The sequence below is a fragment of the Gasterosteus aculeatus genome, chromosome 7 (genome assembly GCF_964276395.1).
Source record: "Gasterosteus aculeatus chromosome 7, fGasAcu3.hap1.1, whole genome shotgun sequence".
In the NCBI taxonomy this organism is placed as follows: domain Eukaryota; kingdom Metazoa; phylum Chordata; class Actinopteri; order Perciformes; family Gasterosteidae; genus Gasterosteus; species Gasterosteus aculeatus.
In genome coordinates, this window is record NC_135694.1 from 4,134,062 (window position 1) to 4,154,211 (window position 20,150).

Genomic DNA, 20,150 nt, shown 5'->3' on the forward strand with positions numbered 1-20,150 from the left:
TAGATGTTGTGGAGTCATGTTTGCCGGTTGGTCATAGCTTTGTGCTCGATGTAGTCGTCGCTGATTCGTATTTCTTAACGCGAGTGAACGGGATGAAACTGGAGCGGATGCAGTTACCGTGATGGCCACATGGTGTCAGCATCGCACCAAGAGAATGCAGCCATGTCAGCCACTCCCAACAGCTGACGTTACACCGTGACTCCATCACGCTTTTATCCGTCCTGGCTCTCCGTCTGCTCGTTGCAACCGCAGGGTTTGTTCTAGTTCCCTAGAAGGAGGCGATCGGAAAAGGGCTGTGAAAGGAGCAGCGTACCTTGGCACGCCATAATTATCACCAACAACTGCTCCAGTCTCTTGGATTCAAAGCGATCCGTTTATCTAAATATCAAAGTCAAGACTACAGCCTGAGCCAAACAAATTAGGCCAAAGAAGAAGTTTGTGAGGCCTTATCAGGGCACAGTGCACATTCAGAACGCAGGTGACAGGGTAAAGAAAGAAACACCTGCGTGTGCAGACAAACTCAATCTAAAGTCTCTGCAGCTGTTAGATCCACCTGCCTGGTGGATTCCAGCTGTGATCAGACGCCGCCATCATTACGAAACAGACGTCACTTCACAAGACGTCTCGGTTTCCCCCCCCCAAAAAAACACACAGATCCTCGTTTCCTGCGTCTAATGGTTCTCCTCCGTCTCTCACCTGGTTGGAGTAGCTCGCCGGTTTGATACAACATCTAAAGAAAATGTTTGCTTTACTTTTTAAGTTTGACTTTGTGAGGGAGGAAACTTCATGGCGTGCGCGTGCCTGGTGTTCCTGGTGTGCGGTGCTCGGCAGCGCCTCCCACAGGGCAGGAGACGGAACAGGTTAAGGTCTGCAGACGTCTTACCTGCACCAAGACGGCGCCGTGGAGGAAGACCGGAGGACAGACCGGACGATGGGCCTGTTGCGTGTCCAGAACACCTATTAGAATAATATCAACACTGTCAGAAGATGTGACAAAGTCCACACAGAGTCACTGATGAAATACATTTACCATCATGACCAATGACTGCATATTAACATAAGGTGTATTCATTATAAAAGTATATAAAACCTTTATGAAATACGTTCGGTCGAGTATTTACTGCAGTTTAATGCAAAAAGACGTTCAAAATACTGTTATGCAACTATGACATGAAAAAAAAAAAAGTTACTTTGTGACAGTTAAGCAGGAATCGAGAATTTTTTATGTGAAATTAATAGAATTAATTTTGAAAATTTGATTTATAAACAGGTTTTTGTGTCTGGAAGCTTTCTGCCAGCAGCCAATGAAAGGTTACTGCAGCATGAGGCTTATTTCACCCACAGCTGGGCGGCTGTTATAGAGCACAGAATTCAACACTTCTGTAACCTGGATCCCATTACGAGACCGGCCGCTGATTCTGCGCGCCAAGCGAGTCGAGGATTTTGCTTTAATTTAGTTGATGAGCGAGACGAAAAAAAGAAAAAAAAAAGCCTGCATGCTTAAATGTAAAATTCCCGCAGGGTTTGTTGAGCACTTTTCCAAGTGACGAGACCTTTCAGGCGGTTGTTGCGTTGTCCGACGCGAGCGCCATCCCAAATCTGCAAAAACAAGCGCACCTGACCTCCTGTTGGCGCTGCTCCGAAAATATTTGAATTTCTTCGACAGCGGGATATCAAGAGCGAGCGAGAGGAGCGATAAAAGAAACACACAGGATGAAAGAATCGCAACAAAAACAAGCGAATCAGCGGGAAGCCGAGGTCACCGGGGCGACTCGCTGAGACGCGGCGGGGCGGAAAAGAAAAACAAGAGAAAAAGTTGTGCAACCGAAATAAAGCACGTCTGGCTAATTCTCACGGCTTTTGTCTCATTAAATACCTCGGCCCGTCCTCCGCCGCACCGGCAACTTTTTTCTTTCTTAAAAGTTCCCAATTTCTTTTTTATTTTATTTTTTTAAATCATTTCTACACGTGTCAACCCTCAAGGCCGATCGCTCGAGACAAAAGGCGCGGCGGAATTTGACGCCAGCGAATTCAGGAGCTTTGGCGGCCATGAATAAAACATGGCTTCTCCTTGATGTTACCCAGACTTATGAAGTCACAGATTCCCACTTTGAGCTCGCTGGTGACACGGCGCAGGAACCCCGCGTGCAAGACGAGACCTGAAAAAGATGAAGCTTCTATACGGCGCAGCCGCCAGGCTTTGACTGCGAAGAAGAGAGAAGTTCACAAACGGGAAGATTTAAAACGCCGCAGACCAGAGAGAGAGAGAGAGAGATCGACTTTTGATCAGTTTCTGATGGAGAATACGGATGGAAAGGAGGATTAAAAAAAAAAAACGCCGGCGTGTGAATCACACAAAGATGCTTCCTTGGCGTGCGCCATTTCTGCATATTCAAGTGCGCCGAGCTGTGGGTCAAATTAGTGATTGAAATGGGATTTGCTTTCTCTTAATGTCATCAATCACTAGTGGGTTGAACAGCTTTGGGCCCAGATATTTAAAAAGACAAGGGCACCCACGTGGAATTATTCTCACAGATCTTTTTATTCGCTGCCTTGTGGATTCGTCAGCGGCGAACACGTAGGCGGCTAAAGAGCTGCAACGACGTAAAGCAACAACATCTTGGAGGGATAATATTTGCACTTGATCTCATTCTATCCATCTGCACATTTGAGAGGAGGAGGGAGGGAGGCGGGGGGGTTTCGTTGGGATAAATTATGGCTTTAAGATCCCATTAATACCTACCGGGGAGGTGCTGAAACCCTCGCCTCCTCCTCGGTAGATGGCAGACTTGCCCCGCGCAGAGAAAAACACCCAAGCTGCTGCTGGCGTGTCCGACCACATCCACGCCGTCTGGGAGAGACGGATATCAACAAGAGAGGGACAGAAAACAAAAAAAGGGACATTTTGTATTTGTTATGCTTGAGAACAATGTTTGATTCATTAAGCAACGGATTCCGCTTCCAACCTCCCCCCATCCTCTCCCTCTCCCGACCCCCCCGAAGGCTCATCAAGATGTCGTTATATGGTCAAAATGGGGATTTCTGTTCACCTCTACAGCTTGTTTTCTCTGATTTTTAGAATGACTGAACAGAAGACAACGCCATCAAATCGAGCGAAGGTGGACATCCTGCATCCCAGTGAACAGCTGGCCAGAGGTGCTACTGGGAGAGCAAACAAGGTCCAATCGCACAGCCGGGACGGATTCACATTCAAATAGTATAAAGGGGGAAAGAACAGAAAACGCTTTTAAAGCAGACATACATGCATGCATACATGCATGTATGTAGTATGTCGAGCAAAGCTAGAGAGCAACCTCTATGCCAGTTAGTTCATAAAGGTGGGGTAATAATAAAACAACACTATTTCATTCCATCCATCCCCACCTTGCACTTATTTCAAAGCCAATGAAAACGAGCAAAATTCTGCTACGATTTGACCGACAGAACCAACAAAACGGATTCCGATTCAAAACGACCAAAATCCTGGTTGGTGGACTAAAGTATGTGACATCTTTTCCCCAACAAAGCTTCTGGCGAGCAAAACATCCATTTCACAACAGAAACCCTTTGAGCAACCTTCTCAAAACACAAAATACTGTGATCACGTCAGATGCATTTTTTGTGGTTAGAAGAGATTCAAATCTCTTTTTTCTTTTTTTTTCTTTCCCAGGACTTTTGAACCCAACATCGGCATCTTGCAGCACAGGAGTCTCGCCACAACCGACTGACTAGAAAACAGACTTTAAAAAAGGCGAGCTTGAAGAATGACGAGTGCAGATAACGGTTATTCCACTTGCTCGGTTTACTAGTATTCAACTTCCTCCTCTCTCATCCTTCGTGTGCAATCGAGTGCACACCTGGAAAATCACGCTCGACTCGACTCACTGTCGATTTGTCCTCACACCGAGACCTGTGCCGGGGAATATTTTTTGAATAATTCCCCCCCCGTGCGAGCAGAAAGCCCGCCGGGTTGGTAAAGCGTGACGGCAACACCAGGCCGAGGTTAGCGGTTCGATTCCCTCCGCGTGGTAGAGGCGGTAAAACGCAGCCAGAGCGGCAACGCGTGGGACGCTTTCACGGGTCGAAACATCCGCACCTTTGAAAAGTAACACAGCTGCTCATTTGGGGGGGTTCCTGCGGAGGACGCGGAAGGAGACGAGGACATAAAAAGGGACGGCCGGTGGAGCGGAGGAGTGCGAAGACAAAAGTTTAAAAAGTGCAGGAGGAGAGAAACAGAGGCGGTAACGTGTGTGAGCAGCGGTGCATCCCGAAAAAGGTAAAACGAGGTCAATGTGTAAAAAGAAAGAGAAGAATAAAGCCGACCGGGAGTTTGAGAGCGAAGACAAGCAGGAAGGTGTGAATGAATAATGAGAAGTAAGAAGAATGGCCTTTTGAACGAGACAGACCTTAATGAAAACCATTGTAAATGGAAAATTACCTTCTTTTTTTTGGAGCCAACAGCCCATTTCAAAATTTAAGATGAAAGCTTTTTTTTTTTTTTTAAGGCAGTTTGAATTATAGCAGCAGAGAAGAGGTTTAAGATCAGACTTTCATATTAACGGGAGGTTAGCGGCTGTAAATGTAACGCCTCGCACGGCTCCCTCTCCACGCGGGCCGACGCGTCAAAGGTTCCTGCTCCATCACCGCTAATGCACACGCAACACGCGGCTCAGTACGTGTCGGACACACACACACACACACACACAGCGCACAATGCATCCGGCTCCTAGAAGGCACGGCAATGCATCGACAAGCACAACAACAAGAAAAAGAGCCCAACGGAACCATTAGTTGCTCCAATGAAATGACAAACGACTGGGTTTCGATAGCGTTGAAAACACAATCTGTCCCAGAAAAGCTTTTCATTCATAATTTATGATCTGGTAATCAAAAAGGTCAAATATAAACTGATTACTACTGAAGGTTTATATGATTGGAAAAACACCACTATCTCAGTGCAATACAATTATGAACATGATTACTGACACACACAGTTCAGTTATTCTTTTCTTCTCGTTGACAAAATTGTCGCTGGTTAGAAAAAAGACTTTAACCACTGGAATTTCTACTTCAGGACTACTTGAAATCTAACAAGGAGGTCCCACAACTGGATGAGCCCTTTGTTTTTTTTACGTTTATCTTCCGCAACATAAAAATGCTTCTCCCCAATTTGTGGGCCGACGCTGTATGTGCCCAGATGTATTATTATTATTTTTATTATCGAGATGGCTTTTCCATTTCAGTTGGCCTGAATCGCCCCAACGACACACCATAGTTCATGCAGCGATGACGACAAGTGTTGTCGTCCATTGAATATTCAACACTGGTGTTCAAATCTACGCCCAAGTTGGTGGATCGTTTGGGGGAAATGAGCTGCAGCTCATGTGCGTCTTAAACTCACCCTCATTCCTACATTTTAAACACATTGGTCATTTTCACTTCTCCATCCGTAAAACCTGCAACGAATAGTCACATATCTCCTTTTTTCTTCATTTGAAAGGCTCCAAAACACAAACCAGACATTAAAAAAAACGATTAAAAAAACGAAAGACTTCTACAAAGAATAAAATGGTACGATTATAAAAGGGAGACTAAAGAGATAATTGTGTCGACACGGCGCTTCCTATCCTGTAAGTCATCAAAAGAACCGACAAATCAAACACTTTTTTGCATCAGATGGATCAACAGAAAACAACAAAGGCCGTTTTCAAAGAACGACTAATGAGCACTTGAGTGAAACGGATAGAGGACATCGCAACTTCAGCAAAAACACACAAACGGTTGGAAGCAAAGACGCCAACGCGTGCGGCACACCCACCAACCTTCACTTTGGTGACTCGCGACACATTTATACGGGACTCTCGAGGGGGGGGGGGGGGTCGGTCGGTGCGCGTCACATGACCTCCAGGAGCTGCGACCTTTTGCGTCGTCATATTTCTTTCACGACCTTGAAACACCCGACCTCGGAACCGTCCAGGTCCTGCTCCCCGAGCAGCGCTCTGAGGGGGAACACGGAGATGGAACCGCTGGTTCTCCTCACGGGACCCCGCTGAGGACCTGCTTCCTGGTTAGTAACTTTTATGGTTATTTTTATAGGGATAAGCCAATTAAGGATTCTTTAAAATCACATTTTCCCCAAACAGTTAAAATCTCAGGGGAGAACAATTAGTCTTTTTAGAACTGTGTCTAAAAGAGCAAAGTTTGTGGAATCTGCTGTGACTCTTTACTTTTATTCTCCTTTAAAAGAATCCACATTGGGCGCTTCCTCCCCAGTGTAATTAGAAGACGGGTCAAGCACGTGACCGTGTGTTTTATCACTTATGGGACGGCCTGGTCGTTGAGACAAAACACACAACCTAATTTAACTTTTCCTGAGTTTAGATTGTTTGTGTACGCGGGTCATGTGAGCCATTCCTGCAATAAAACTCAATGCACAAATAATCAATGCCGAGTAGACATCTGAGAAGGCGTCATCAACGGCTAAGGCACGTTTCTCCCGGGTTACCTCAAGGAATCCACACGGCGACCTTCGTCCTCCTCTTCGTCACCTTCCTCTCTTTTGTCGCGAGCGCGATCAAACGGTGACGGTTCAACCTCAACGACGGATCCTCTGTGCAGGCCGGGCTGGTTCCACATCCGCCGAGCGAAAGTGGGACCAGGTGTGCAAATGGGAGCCGATGTCAGGCGACGAGGTCCGAGGCCATCTAGTGGCTCGATGGCGTTTCCCTTCTTCATCATCATCATCATCATCATCATCATCCCTTCAGTTGGTTGCTATTCGGGGATAAACCTGATTAGCGGGAGGCAGAATGGCAGCGCTACTGGAAACGCATCACGTGTCCTCAAAGCAAAACCCTCTGTTCTTCATTTTCACTCTTTAGCTGCAACAACACCCCAATCTAATAAAAGCACTCCCCGCGTTCCCGTGATATCCCGCGGGATCAGGGTTAACAACGAGGGCGTTTTCCCTGCGATAAGTAGATAAATATGACCCAACGCGTGGAACTGTAATGACTTTAAGTCCCTCACCGACTCTACTGTCTGGTTGTTTGATAGCGCTGTAATCCACAATCACTTACCCTTTCTCTTAGGCCCCCGCGGGGGCCTCGGGGACTCAGCTCCTTTCTGTTTTTGTATGTGTGTGTGTGTGTGTGTTTACCAATTCCCCCAACCTGCAGCCCGGGACTCTCGGGGCGCCTCGGAAATTGCATTCCGTAAGGTCTCCGAGACTATTTAGCTGCGGCGGGCGGTCGATAATTGCACGGAGGAAAAATGGGATTGAAGTTTTGGATTTCCTGATGGAAGAGCGCACGATGAAGTGTCCTCGCGACGTCTTAGCATTTCGAAATAAAAACAAAAGAGGGGGAGAAGTGAACTGCTGGACGCTGGTTTGAATCCGTCGGAACTGCCGCTTCTGAAAAGATTTTTTGTTTTGAGCCGAAAACCCAAACGCTGACTTGAAACCTACAGAGGAGCTTTGTGCGGTTATCAAAGCTCACATTTAATTCTCCTTTTATACATTTACATCAGCAAGGTTACCAGACAGCGCTGACCAGATACCTCGCATTTGTACGGCTCAATCCACTTCATTCCCCACATGTGGACGGTTAAATGGCCGAGTTAATCTTTGGACTGCTCTCCGTCGCATTTCTTCTCACCAAATGCCAAATGTCTGACCACTTGACCTCCCCCGCCGCGAAGAACACAATGACTGACTGACTGCGGGAGCCAAAGGTAGAGAAAGAGTGTCAGGAGAGCGAGCGAAAGGCTTTTATTGGACTCATTCTGCATTTTCGGTGGGGAGCGACACTGGAAATTGGAATTGTTTGACCCTCCAGCGAGCGATAGGAGCCCTTTCAGTGACATAAATACCCCCCCTCAATAAAATAAATAGACAACCCAGGTTATTTTTAAATTAAAACAATCAATCAAAAAAAAGGGGTGGGGCGTTGGAGAAAAGCAGAGCGCGGCCATTATCCCGTGAGGGCACGACTCCGGCGGACATATGAATGCGTACCGGCGTGCCGGACGATGCAACGCTGCGCGTCACCCCGAAGACGTGCGTCTTCGCTACGCCTCCGGTTTCTTCTTCTTTTCTGATAAGCAACACAACTCCACCTTAAAGCTTCCCTCTGAGGTGGAATACATCGTCTCACCGGGAACTGATTTTCTTAGCACCCCCGCCCCCCCCCCCCCCCCCCCCCCCGTCCTCAGCGCAGACCTAATTAAGGCCGGATTCAGACGGTGGCATTTGGGTTGGTGTGGGTCGAAGGAGGCTCTCTGGTTAAAGGGCCACATTAATGATGATGACTCCTCCCCCCCCCGCCGTGGCCGTTATACAGCCAGTGATCCATGCAGATGTGAAGCCCCCCCCCCCCCACCCGCCGCGGCTTGTCTAATTGTTATCATATTTCGTCATCTGCAGGCTGTTATTTTAGCCATCGGTCACGGGCGCATATAAATACCCGCCGACGTTTATTGAATGTCAAAGGCCGCTGGGCTGCTGATTGATTTTGACCCCTTTTTCCGCGATGTCAGAACGTGATTTGTTGCCACATCATGGCAATCTTAAAAAGCTATTTTCCCCGCCAGTGGAAATACTAACTATCACTCTGAGAGGAAAGCGAGACTCGCACAACTCGGGAATTAAGATTAATGGCCGTTTTAGGAAGCCCGCCAGAAAGTATGAAGACGTTTTTTGGGATGTATTTAGAATAGAAAAGGTAATGTCACAGACGACAATAATTAATAGATTTGGGGCAAAAAAAGAGCGAGGCCGTTGCATTTTTAAAGGCGTGTGTGTGCAAGCAGATATGTAGATATGTGCCGATTTATTCATACGCACCTTCCCAGTTGTCATTAGAATTTTTAATAACGTAAATATAATATTTCACCATCTAGCATTGAGAGATCTTCATAACACGGGTCAATAAAAATAACCCAGACAATAAAATAGTCTTTTGCAGAATATTCTGCTTGCATGGTTACTTATTTGTAGTGTGCACGAGATACTTCCAGTTCTTGCACAGGTACTTCTTGACAAATATTGTTAAGGTTTCGGAAGGCTCTCGAGGGAGGACTCCATCCTTTGTTCTCGTCCCGGCCGGAAACGAGGACACGAATGAGTCAATTCGTTTAAATTCAAAAATCAAAAGTTATTTAATAACTGAACAACGTAATAGGGATTACAATTACAAAGTGAAATACTAAGCGAACAGTGGAATATTTCGCGAAATAGAGAATCCTCTGAGCAAGTCTGAAGTGACTTATCAACGCGGCTGCAGGAGAAGTTCTAACAGTCTTTTCCCCGCCATGGTCCTTTGAAAACTCTTGAGGTGTGTCTTCTTTGGTGCATTTGAATGTCATTGGCCTCTTCTCCAAAGGGTCACCTCCTCCATTGTCCCCTTCACGTCGAGGTGTGAAGCTGCAGCTGTAACCTGAAACCTCTCTGTCCTAGCTGTCCCTCACATTCCAATGCACTCAATGTAGATACAGTTGGCTTTATGCCTCAATGAGTGAACCCAACAAAGCATACATCGTTTAAGTCTTCATCTTATAAATAGTACACTTTCATTACAACAACCCATCATTAATGATCACCGTTCATCACACTTCATCATAAGATCTAAGACAGTTCATGTGGTTCCATTCTCAAGACATTTGCCTCAGTTGGCTGCCTCGCAATAAGTTGTTCATTTTATTACCTGACAGGAGAAAAAACTCCCAAAAAACCCTTTTTGGGGATAAAATTGGGAGAAATCCATAAAGAACGGCAATTGGCATCCGTCCCCAGGTTTTAACATCACATTGTGACAGAATGTAAATGTGTACAGTGTTTATATGATTTAAATGACTATGAATTGTGTTTGATTGAAATTGCATTCACTTAATCTAACATGTTAATGTAATAACTAATATCTAATAACACACAAACTATAATTCTAACACTAAACATTATTACACGTACTACAAATTCTATGACTAGGGGTGCACTTCTGGCTTAAATCCCTAACAATTCCCTCCTTGCTCACAGTTCACTGTGAGCATCTCCCAAAGACAGAAAAATTTTCATACAGTCACATTCGTCAACAGTGATTGTCCCTCATCATCTACTCGCTACCGATTTCCCTGTATACTAGTCTCACTAAACACAATATCGATCAATCCCTGCAGGAATCCAAGGATGCAGGAGATGCAGCTTCATCCGTAGTGGACTAGATCATGACTGTAACACAAGAAGGGTTAACGCAGACAGGAATGCACTTTTCCGTTGTGCTATAATACTGACAAACCCGTTGGTGAGAGGATTGTCGTCGCCTTAGTTGTCTGTCAGCTGCTGGTTCAAGCTGTCAGTGGGGCTTGTGCTCTGGTCACCAAGCCACCAGGAGCTGTGTTATTGGAGATGATCGCACAACAAACCGATCCAAACATTTTGCAGAAGTTACCGTTTCCAGCTAACATCATGTCTAAAGCCACTTTATTATTCTAGGCCATGAGTCTCATTTCATCCAATGACTCATGCAGGTCTTCATTTGTAGCACCTGTCTGTCATTAAATACAGTTTCATCCAATCAACATTTTATTATTGTCCACAAATTCAGCTGTGATCTGATTCTGGAATTCAACATCATCTGGCACCCTCCTTGGCACCTTCTTAGCATCCTTTTCGCTTATTTATGTGACCTTCAGACTAATGTAGATCTGTCTTTCTTCTTAAGGCTTTCTCTGGTGGTGTTTATTCCTGGTGATGTGATCTTAACTACCAGTAACTGTGTCTACTGTTAACCGCATCAGTGTCATTGGTAAACCGTGAGTTTCCCCTGAGGAATCAGTGTAGTTAGTAACACATAATTCCTTATTCAATCTTTCTCCCACATGGCTGCTGTTGGAAACCCTCCTGAAGATGTCCCCCTGGATCTCTTAGTGAATCTGGTCTCAGTCGCTTAAAGTTCAACACGTATCAACACATTATATAGGGACAAGGTATCTGAAACTAAAGGAAAAAAACACTATAGGACATATAATTTACCCCCCCCCCAGGGGCAGCTCTGGATGTGTCTTTCAAGTGATGCTCACATCCCTGTTTGTTTCTGGAGGGATGACATCATCAAACAGAATAACCGCTCTATATGTGGCGGTGCCACAGTGATGCTTCAAGTTGACAACACATGTTGTGGAGGAGAACATAACCAGTGGGTCAATGGTTGAGACCCTGCCCTTCATAGTTTACTCTCTCTCCATAAATGGACACCATCTCTCCACTTGTTGTCGTGTGGATCCACCTGCATTGAATAATGATCTCAGCTCTGTTTGGAGTGAAATAGAAACAACACATACAAGAACTTCCAGCCTCCTAAAAACAATTCTTATTTTCAATTCTTACTATGATATATGCCTTTTAACCGAGACAATGCTGTAGTTATCTGAATAGGCACAATTCTATGAAATGGTGGACTTCTCTCCCCTCCTTCTGTCCAAATGTTCCCAGTGAATGTGTCTAATGCTACTTAGTTTTATCTTGGTGATGATTGGTCATTGCAACCGAATAGACGCTCTGAACTCAAAATCCTCAAATTCTGTTACTGTAATATCGTTGGCGTATGTTTGCATCCTGAACATTCTTATCATATGTGTTCATCAAGTGTCCCAGCAGTTCCCGTTCCTTCTCTAATCTGGAAATTGTGTCACATTAGCTCAGTGTTTGTGGATGTCTTCGTTGTATGTGTGCCTATACTTCTCCTCCTTGATGTTCCTCTGCTGGAACATCTGTTGTTGTCAGCGGTTTGGTCAGATGACACGTAGCTGTCATCCTAGACGTGTGATTAAGCTTCACGCTCCCTCCTTGGACCTCGGATCACCTCAGTTCCTGTGAGCAGACTGCTCTGCTAACCGGAGGTCCCATTAGGACAAGATTCCCCAATCGGCTGTTGAATAGAGAAGCACAAGTGGTGCAGCTATGTGTGCGTGTGTGTAGGTGTGTCTAGATGTGCGTGTGAGTGTGTGTGTGTGTGTGTGTGTGTGTGTTCTCCCAATTCATGTTGCTCTTTCTTCTGGTTTACCAAACTCTTCAAGCAAACAAGTTCTACCATCTAGTGTGTGCATATTTAACATAACTGGAACTCAACCTTTTACCCACTTATTTCCCAGTTTTAGCGTTTTCTTTTAATGTGGAGTAATTGTATCATCTGTGTGTCACATCTGTCCTTGTGTCAGTGTATGAGAAGAGCAATGTCATTACACATTCGTTCCAGGAAGAAAAGTCATGTTGGATCTTCCTGCGTTGGCCATCGTCTACTGTTATCCCAAAAATGCCACTTGAGTAGCTAAACTCTAACATCTAGTGTTTTCCTATAACCATTCTAATCAATTTGTGAGTTGTTTCATTGATAGAAAGACGGTATGTTCTTCTTAACACCTTAAATCAATGTCATCTACACAACTCCGTTGTTTAGAATCTTATGATGTGTTTTACACTGCATGCAATAATGTTCCCAAATCGGCAGATACTCTAGTTGTATTTCGTTCTCCCCCAGTCCCTCATGTTGAGGTAGGTGTAAAAGCATCCCTTCACATAGCCTTTGGTGATGCTAATCAACCCCAGGCCACCTCCTGGCTTATCCAACAACGTCGTAAAACCCCCTCAACGCCGTTTCTACTGGGTGTCGTTGCCGATCTGGACCGTCTCGCATTGGAGTCGCCTGTTCCTACTGAAAAGCAAAACATAGTTATCAATTGCCATGCACATGTATTCGAGGAAAAATGTGTCAGTAAATTTATCCTAGTGAAATAATTCCCCCCATACCAACCGTGTGTGATTCTTAAATGACTCTTAGATGACATACAACCTGTGGATGGATTTTATGGCTCCGACACTTCCCCAGGATTCCTCCTCTTATCAGTTGTTGTTTAGGGAGGTCTGCTCACTCCCTCCTCGACCATGAGTCGTCATCACCTTTCAACCTCTGCATCTCCTCTGGAATCTATCCTCGTCCCTAATTCACTCCCATCTCAGCATCTGCCTATTGTTTCTCCAACAGGGAGCTAAACTCCCAACAAAGTCATCATTTGTCCTGACACCTGATGTTCACCTGATGGTGGAAGGAGTTCCCTAATGAACATAATAAACACACATACCTACCTACTACTACAACTGAAGAATTAGCACCTGGATGACACTCATAAATGTTGCTTTCTTAGAAGGAGAAATCCCTTCTTTGTTCTTGCTGTTCTGGTTCTGTTCCCTCTTGTTCAAATTCACTTGCTGCAAGTCACTTTGGATTAGAGCCTCAGCTGAATGAAGAATGTGATGCGTTGACGTAAAGAATGCCTCTGCATATCTTTATCTGCTCCTAGAGTATTTACACACTGTTTTGAAAAATTGCCTTTCTCAAACGGCCTTGTTTCCAACCGATTTGAGGAGCCATTCATATATAGAAATTTGGAATCTTTGACATAACTGATTATTGACCCCCATAGTCAACTCATGAAAAATTAACACCAATATTGCCTTCGCGTCCCCGTTCAATGATCTCTTTGAGTTTTTGCTTGTAGGTCTCACCCTCATGGTGTATGACTGTTCCATGTCTTCATCAACTAATTGACCAACCCAGTTATCTTTGTTCATTCTAACCTCGAAGCAATCTGCTCATTCCAAGTATACACAAAAATGTTACCCCACATTCTCACCCTCACAGTCAAATTTCTCCTTTTACCTTCAGCCTGTTTGCTCTGTCATGATGTGTCATCACCTTTGAAAACCTATGCATTACTGCATAACTCTTCTACCTGTTTTTCCCATTTTTACACTTCCATTTACCCTTGGTCATACTATCAAACACCTGCGTGTGTCTCTCATAACATTTCAACCTACTTTTCTTTTCTCTGCTTACTTCCCCATTAAAATAAACCATTCAATGGCCTCACTGAAGGCCTACATCATTACAGTCAATTTGCTGACCTTTGTGACCACTTTCACAAGTGGTCGAGCATTTGCAGTATCAGTCTCTAAAACTTCAATCAATGTATCAGAATGTGAACCTCAAACCCCGGTGATATCAACAAAGGTTCTCCAAACCCTTCAGGGTCATAAAACAACAATGAAGAGTGTGAGTCCCTTGATCCCAAAAAGTACCAGGAGATAATAAATCAACTTAGCATCAGACCCATCTGTTCCAGACCCCCCTCCAGTGTTAATCTCCACTTTTATTGCTCTTCAGCCCAAAAGCAAAGCAGAGGGTGGGAGACGTGTCTGTTACCTGCAAACACAAACTCAGCTCATGCTCAGCTTGATCCAATCCATTCATTCATTACTGATAGATCACTAACCTCTCATGGTTAGCGTATCCAAATGTAAGGGTGTACTACTTTCTGAACATTACAGGATGACCGTCTGTAACAAATTTCCATATTTCGTGTACTGGTGCTATAAATGTTCCTTTGATCAGACATTTGCTTCAATCATCAAGATACTGTATCAAGTGTATCGTGCACTATACACTCAATAGCAGCACTCAACAATTTACCGCCCATCTCTGAATTCAGGAGAAAACTCGAAAAACTACAAACATTAATCCAAAAAATCGACAATATATACAACAACTCTCCTAATTCCTTATCACCTTCATTCCTCCTTTAAATCTTACACAACCTTATCTCTTAATTTCAATGACTGATTTCCCCTTTTTAAAATCAATCTTCCCTACGGGTTTAAGTCTAGTTTCAGCTGACACTCTCAGCAGTTTATAATCTCTAGGCTCCATTTTTCTACCTGGAATGTGAGTCGTAAACCGTGGAGGCCGAGGGTGCTTATCTGAGCTGTTGGAAAGCAGCGGGGGTCGGTGTGTCACCAGTTAGTTGTTTAGGGCTCGTCTGCTTTGTCTCCATCAAAGCAAGTGGCATCTGTTGCTGTGGTCACCACATATGGGGAGGTGGAGGCTGGGGTGTGCCCAACCTCTGGTTCTGCCTGGGCAGCATTTGACATGAAGACCGTGGAGGAGCTGCACTGAACTGCATGTTCGTTGGACATATTCTTGACCAATGACCCGTCTGTCCGCATAAGTAGCATTCATCTCCTCTTCCCCTATTATTTCCACGTCCTCTGCCTCTGCGCTGAGGTGGTGGTTGCTGGTCAACCATTGAACGGTCTCTGACTGCTGGGGCTGGATATTGGGCCTCTGGAGGAACGGGGTATTGAGGTTGTTCATCTCTCACCGACAGTTGTTTCCTGACTCTCTGTTTTTTCGTTGCTCCTGCATCTGCTGCTGCCAGTTGGATCTTCAGGAGTCGATGCGTCATCGTCCCCAGTTCTTCTTGCCTCCTTGTCTCCGCAGCTCTCGGGAGAATGTAGTCTGCATAGCGGTCTGGAGTCTTCTTCACCAGGATACAATGTCTATTGTGATGACATCCTCCATCAGCAACCTCTTCTTCTTTGTCGTTGTTTGGATGGGTCCTCTGCACGTGTATTTTGATAGACAGGAGTCCTGAAGTAATATACAGCTCCTCTGCGGCCTCCTGGTATTCACTTGGTGTTTTACGGCCATGTTCACAGCTACCTGCTTCCTCCTCTCTGGCCCTGACAAGCAGTTCCTGAGTCGTAAGCGCAGCCATCATGCAACCTGGAATACTCTAAACAACCGCTAAGCTGTCCCTTCTGTCCTAGGTGTTACTCTGTCACTAACAGCAGGAAAAACCAAACCAAGTCACCTCCAACAGCTGTCCGAGGAAATGTCAAATCGAACCATCGACTAGAATCGACACAGTAAAACAAATAACCAAATCTAAAAAGCAAGGAGGGCAATTTACAACATCAAATCAGTCCAATAACTGCCGTGTAATTTACTAAAGTATCTTGTTAGACCACTAGGTTAAATCAACTTATCAGTACCTCTAACCTCAAAATCGAATCAATCACGGAACTGTAAAAATTAGTATAATCAATGATCCACGCCAAAGACTATGATTACAATTAAACAGAGGAAAAAGAGAAAGAATTAACTATATCTCAAATCAAAACTCAATCTTCATTCAAAATTCAAAAGTCTAAAAATTAAACTTCAATAAAGTTAATCTTGATGTCTAAAAATGAATTACTCCAAATTATTAATCAAGGTTACAAAATTATTCAAAGTTATGATGATACAGTCAAACTGCCGGCAATATCAATCAGGAAGTATAGCAGAAGCACTCCCCCACAAATGTCGCCAGAGATTATACCACAATATAAACAACGATCCACCCCCAACCCAGAGACAATGCAATGACAGTCAATCTGGTTTCAGCTAAACATTGGAGATCGAAATCAAACAATTCATAACAGGTCCACAAAAGCACCACATCAAAATTAGCTCAATCTCCAATTTCAATCCAAAACAAATGCAGGACTATTACAAACCATATTCAACGTGACATTACAGCACTTTACTATTTCAATTAAACGTCAACACCAATCCAGATATCCGTCAAGTTATCTTATCTTATCGATCTTAACTCTATCCTAGTAAGCAAAGGCAAATGTGCATCAAAGTCAACGTCCGAACACGGCAAGTGAAGAAATTGAACTCCCCCTCTTGTAACTCCCTCTTACGCCCACCAGATGGCACACTCACGGGCTTTCCCCTCACGATGTGCACTTACTCCAACCACATGAAGCGCTGTTCAGCCGATAGCTGAAGATCGAACACAGAACTACCAAAGAGGAAGTGCCTCGACACTTCCGGTCATGGATCGTAAGACGCCGTGTGCCGGCGTAGCGAAGAACAATGGGCTCAAGCTAACTGCTAACCCACAACGTGGTCAAGCTATCAGCACCCGCAAGCCCCGCTATTTCCCCAGTGGAATTACCAATGAGACCCCGTTAGCCGCTAGCTAGGCAGCCCACGTGGTCCGGGTTGGACTACTCACCAACACCTTGATATGCTACGGTTTTACAACCCGACGCCGGAGATGATCAGTCTCCAGTTCGGATTCTATACATATATATACACTGTTAAACAATCACATACGCGTATTAAAACATAATTTGGAACATCCATACATCAATCAAGCACATGCACCCCGCAACTCCAACACTCACGCACCACGTACTAACACTCACTCACACTCACACCACATGCAGATGTATATACACTATCATTTACACTAAAGCGCATATCCGCCACCCACCCCCTTCTAGACAACCTATATACCTAATTCATAGGATTTCTAGAGGGTGGAAAATGATAAGCAGATCTTACCAGTCGATGCTGGATTTCTCCTTTACTATAACCTCCACCAGTCGCCGCTGGATTATAACTTTAAGCAGGACTCCTGGCCTCTAAATTCAAGGCAGGACTCCGGGCCTTCAACCCTTTCTTATCATCAGGACTCCAGGCCTCTAAAGCTTCAAGCTTCCTTAATCTTATCCGTAAGCCAATTCCGTAGAGCAAGCTCCCCCCCCCCAATCTATTCAATCCTGCAATACCTAATTGTGAAGGACTTTATGCACAGAGAGGGGAAATGAAGAGAAGAGTCTTCTCTAAAGACGCCGTAATTATTGTGGGAAACCTAGTGGACAACATGCGCATCGTCACACCTCATGCGAACCCCCTAACCAATCCCATACGGGTCTACTTCTATGATTTTATCCTGCTGGTCTTTATGTCTCAGCAGACCAGTTCGCCGCCTGGATTTTTCTAACGCTCTAAGTGTGTACCTGAACGCACCAAACGCGCGTGTTTGGAATTTCTATAAGCCGGCTCCCATTCGCATTCACTTTGCAAAAGTATGTCCCCACTGTTATTCAATATCAGCTTATTATATTCACCCAAGTCATCAATGCACTAGCCTTTAGCCTTTAGCATCTAAGGCCTTGCCTCATGGCCGACTGCCAGCACCACTCTAAATTTTCCTAAGTCTACCTATCACAGATTCTATAAAAAAGGTTCTGTTTTACCTTGTGATTGTTGGTACCCCTGTGGTACTTGCAGTCGGACCTTTCAGCAACACCTTCCCCCAAACGAGAGCCCCACGTTGGGCGCCAACTGTTAAGGTTTCGGAAGGCTCTCGAGGGAGGACTCCATCCTTTGTTCTCGTCCCGGCCGGAAACGAGGACACGAATGAGTCAATTCGTTTAAATTCAAAAATCAAAAGTTATTTAATAACTGAACAACGTAATAGGGATTACAATTACAAAGTGAAATACTAAGCGAACAGTGGAATATTTCGCGAAATAGAGAATCCTCTGAGCAAGTCTGAAGTGACTTATCAACGCGGCTGCAGGAGAAGTTCTAACAGTCTTTTCCCCGCCATGGTCCTTTGAAAACTCTTGAGGTGTGTCTTCTTTGGTGCATTTGAATGTCATTGGCCTCTTCTCCAAAGGGTCACCTCCTCCATTGTCCCCTTCACGTCGAGGTGTGAAGCTGCAGCTGTAACCTGAAACCTCTCTGTCCTAGCTGTCCCTCACATTCCAATGCACTCAATGTAGATACAGTTGGCTTTATGCCTCAATGAGTGAACCCAACAAAGCATACATCGTTTAAGTCTTCATCTTATAAATAGTACACTTTCATTACAACAACCCATCATTAATGATCACCGTTCATCACACTTCATCATAAGATCTAAGACAGTTCATGTGGTTCCATTCTCAAGACATTTGCCTCAGTTGGCTGCCTCGCAATAAGTTGTTCATTTTATTACCTGACAGGAGAAAAAACTCCCAAAAAACCCTTTTTGGGGATAAAATTGGGAGAAATCCATAAAGAACGGCAATTGGCATCCGTCCCCAGGTTTTAACATCACATTGTGACAGAATGTAAATGTGTACAGTGTTTATATGATTTAAATGACTATGAATTGTGTTTGATTGAAATTGCATTCACTTAATCTAACATGTTAATGTAATAACTAATATCTAATAACACACAAACTATAATTCTAACACTAAACATTATTACACGTACTACAAATTCTATGACTAGGGGTGCACTTCTGGCTTAAATCCCTAACAATATCAGGTGTGACAGACAAATCAACAGTGTATTTCAGAGGGCAGGAATTTCATCTTTCCTGACAGCTGGTGAGAAAAACAACACATCTGCTTTAGAATCCCTGATATATACTTCACAACTGCGAAGAAAAGTTAATCATGACTTTGGACATCTTTGTCTCTTAAGCTTTGTTTTGTTAAAGCTTCCAGCCTTCGAAAATATCATCAAGGCCAATCAATCATGCACAATTACCTGCTCATCCACCCATGTCGTCTGTCCCATCGCGTCTTTCTGCGGACGGCGATACAGCGGGACGCCCAAATGACATTTTCTAACACGGATTAACGGGCACAGGAGTGTCGAGAGGAGTGAAGACGCTCGACAGGGGTCAAGCATGTAATGACTGACCTCAAATCCAGGAGGTAAAGCAAAGAAAACCGGGGCAGATGGTAAACGTTATTTACCATCTGCCACTTCCAGGATGCATTAATGTGAGAACATGTCAGCTGTCTGTTCGGTAGCTGTGATTAAATAACTCATATGTAAAAGATACGATGCATTTTCTTTTATAAAAACTAAACTTTTTACTGATTACTGATACTTATCTGTAAAAGACAGTTTTCTACCGTTTTCTTTGAAATGTTACACAATGTAATCTGCAAGTAATCACCTAGAAAAAGTTTACTTTCATCATCGTCAAATGGAATCTGGCTCAAGCTTTGACAGCTCAAAGTTGCTATAATGTCACAGAAGACAACCCCCCCCCCCCCCCCCCCCTCATTTCTTTGGCTGCATCCATGTTCGTTCACTGCGGTCCTCTTTTCTCCGCCTCCTGAGCCTGACATCTGAAAGACTTCTATCAAAGCTTAGTGGGTCCAAAAAAAAAAATCCCATGTCTTATTCTGAAACAGCTGTTCTTGTGTTTTCGTGAACGTCTGGGCTGATGAAAGTGTTTCATCAGGCGAGTCTGCGTGTGAGCGCTTACGGCTGATGATGTGCTAAGCAAAAGTGAGAAAGGGAAAAGGCGGCGGATCACGCCCGCCTCACACAGTCAGCTCTGCACGTGGTTTCACAGTTCTCAGCGCGCCCAGCCTCCACCTGTAGGCACTAACCAAGAGCTCCTCTCTGGGGATGACGTGGAGACGAGAGGCGGCTCCCTCTTCTAACTGCGATAAGACGGAAAGT

At 44.5% G+C, this 20,150-nt stretch overlaps 1 long non-coding RNA gene across 1 annotated transcript; it reads right to left on the bottom strand.

Moving 5' to 3' along the window:
* Positions 1–9,134: 9,134 nt before the first annotated feature.
* On the bottom strand, positions 9,135–18,986 carry LOC144410420 (uncharacterized). Its single transcript, XR_013468470.1, has 2 exons — positions 11,735–18,986; positions 9,135–11,459 (listed from the first exon to the last, which is right to left on the bottom strand). It is a non-coding gene; the product is annotated as an uncharacterized LOC144410420 (long non-coding RNA).
* Between the last annotated feature and the right edge of the window lie 1,164 nt (positions 18,987–20,150).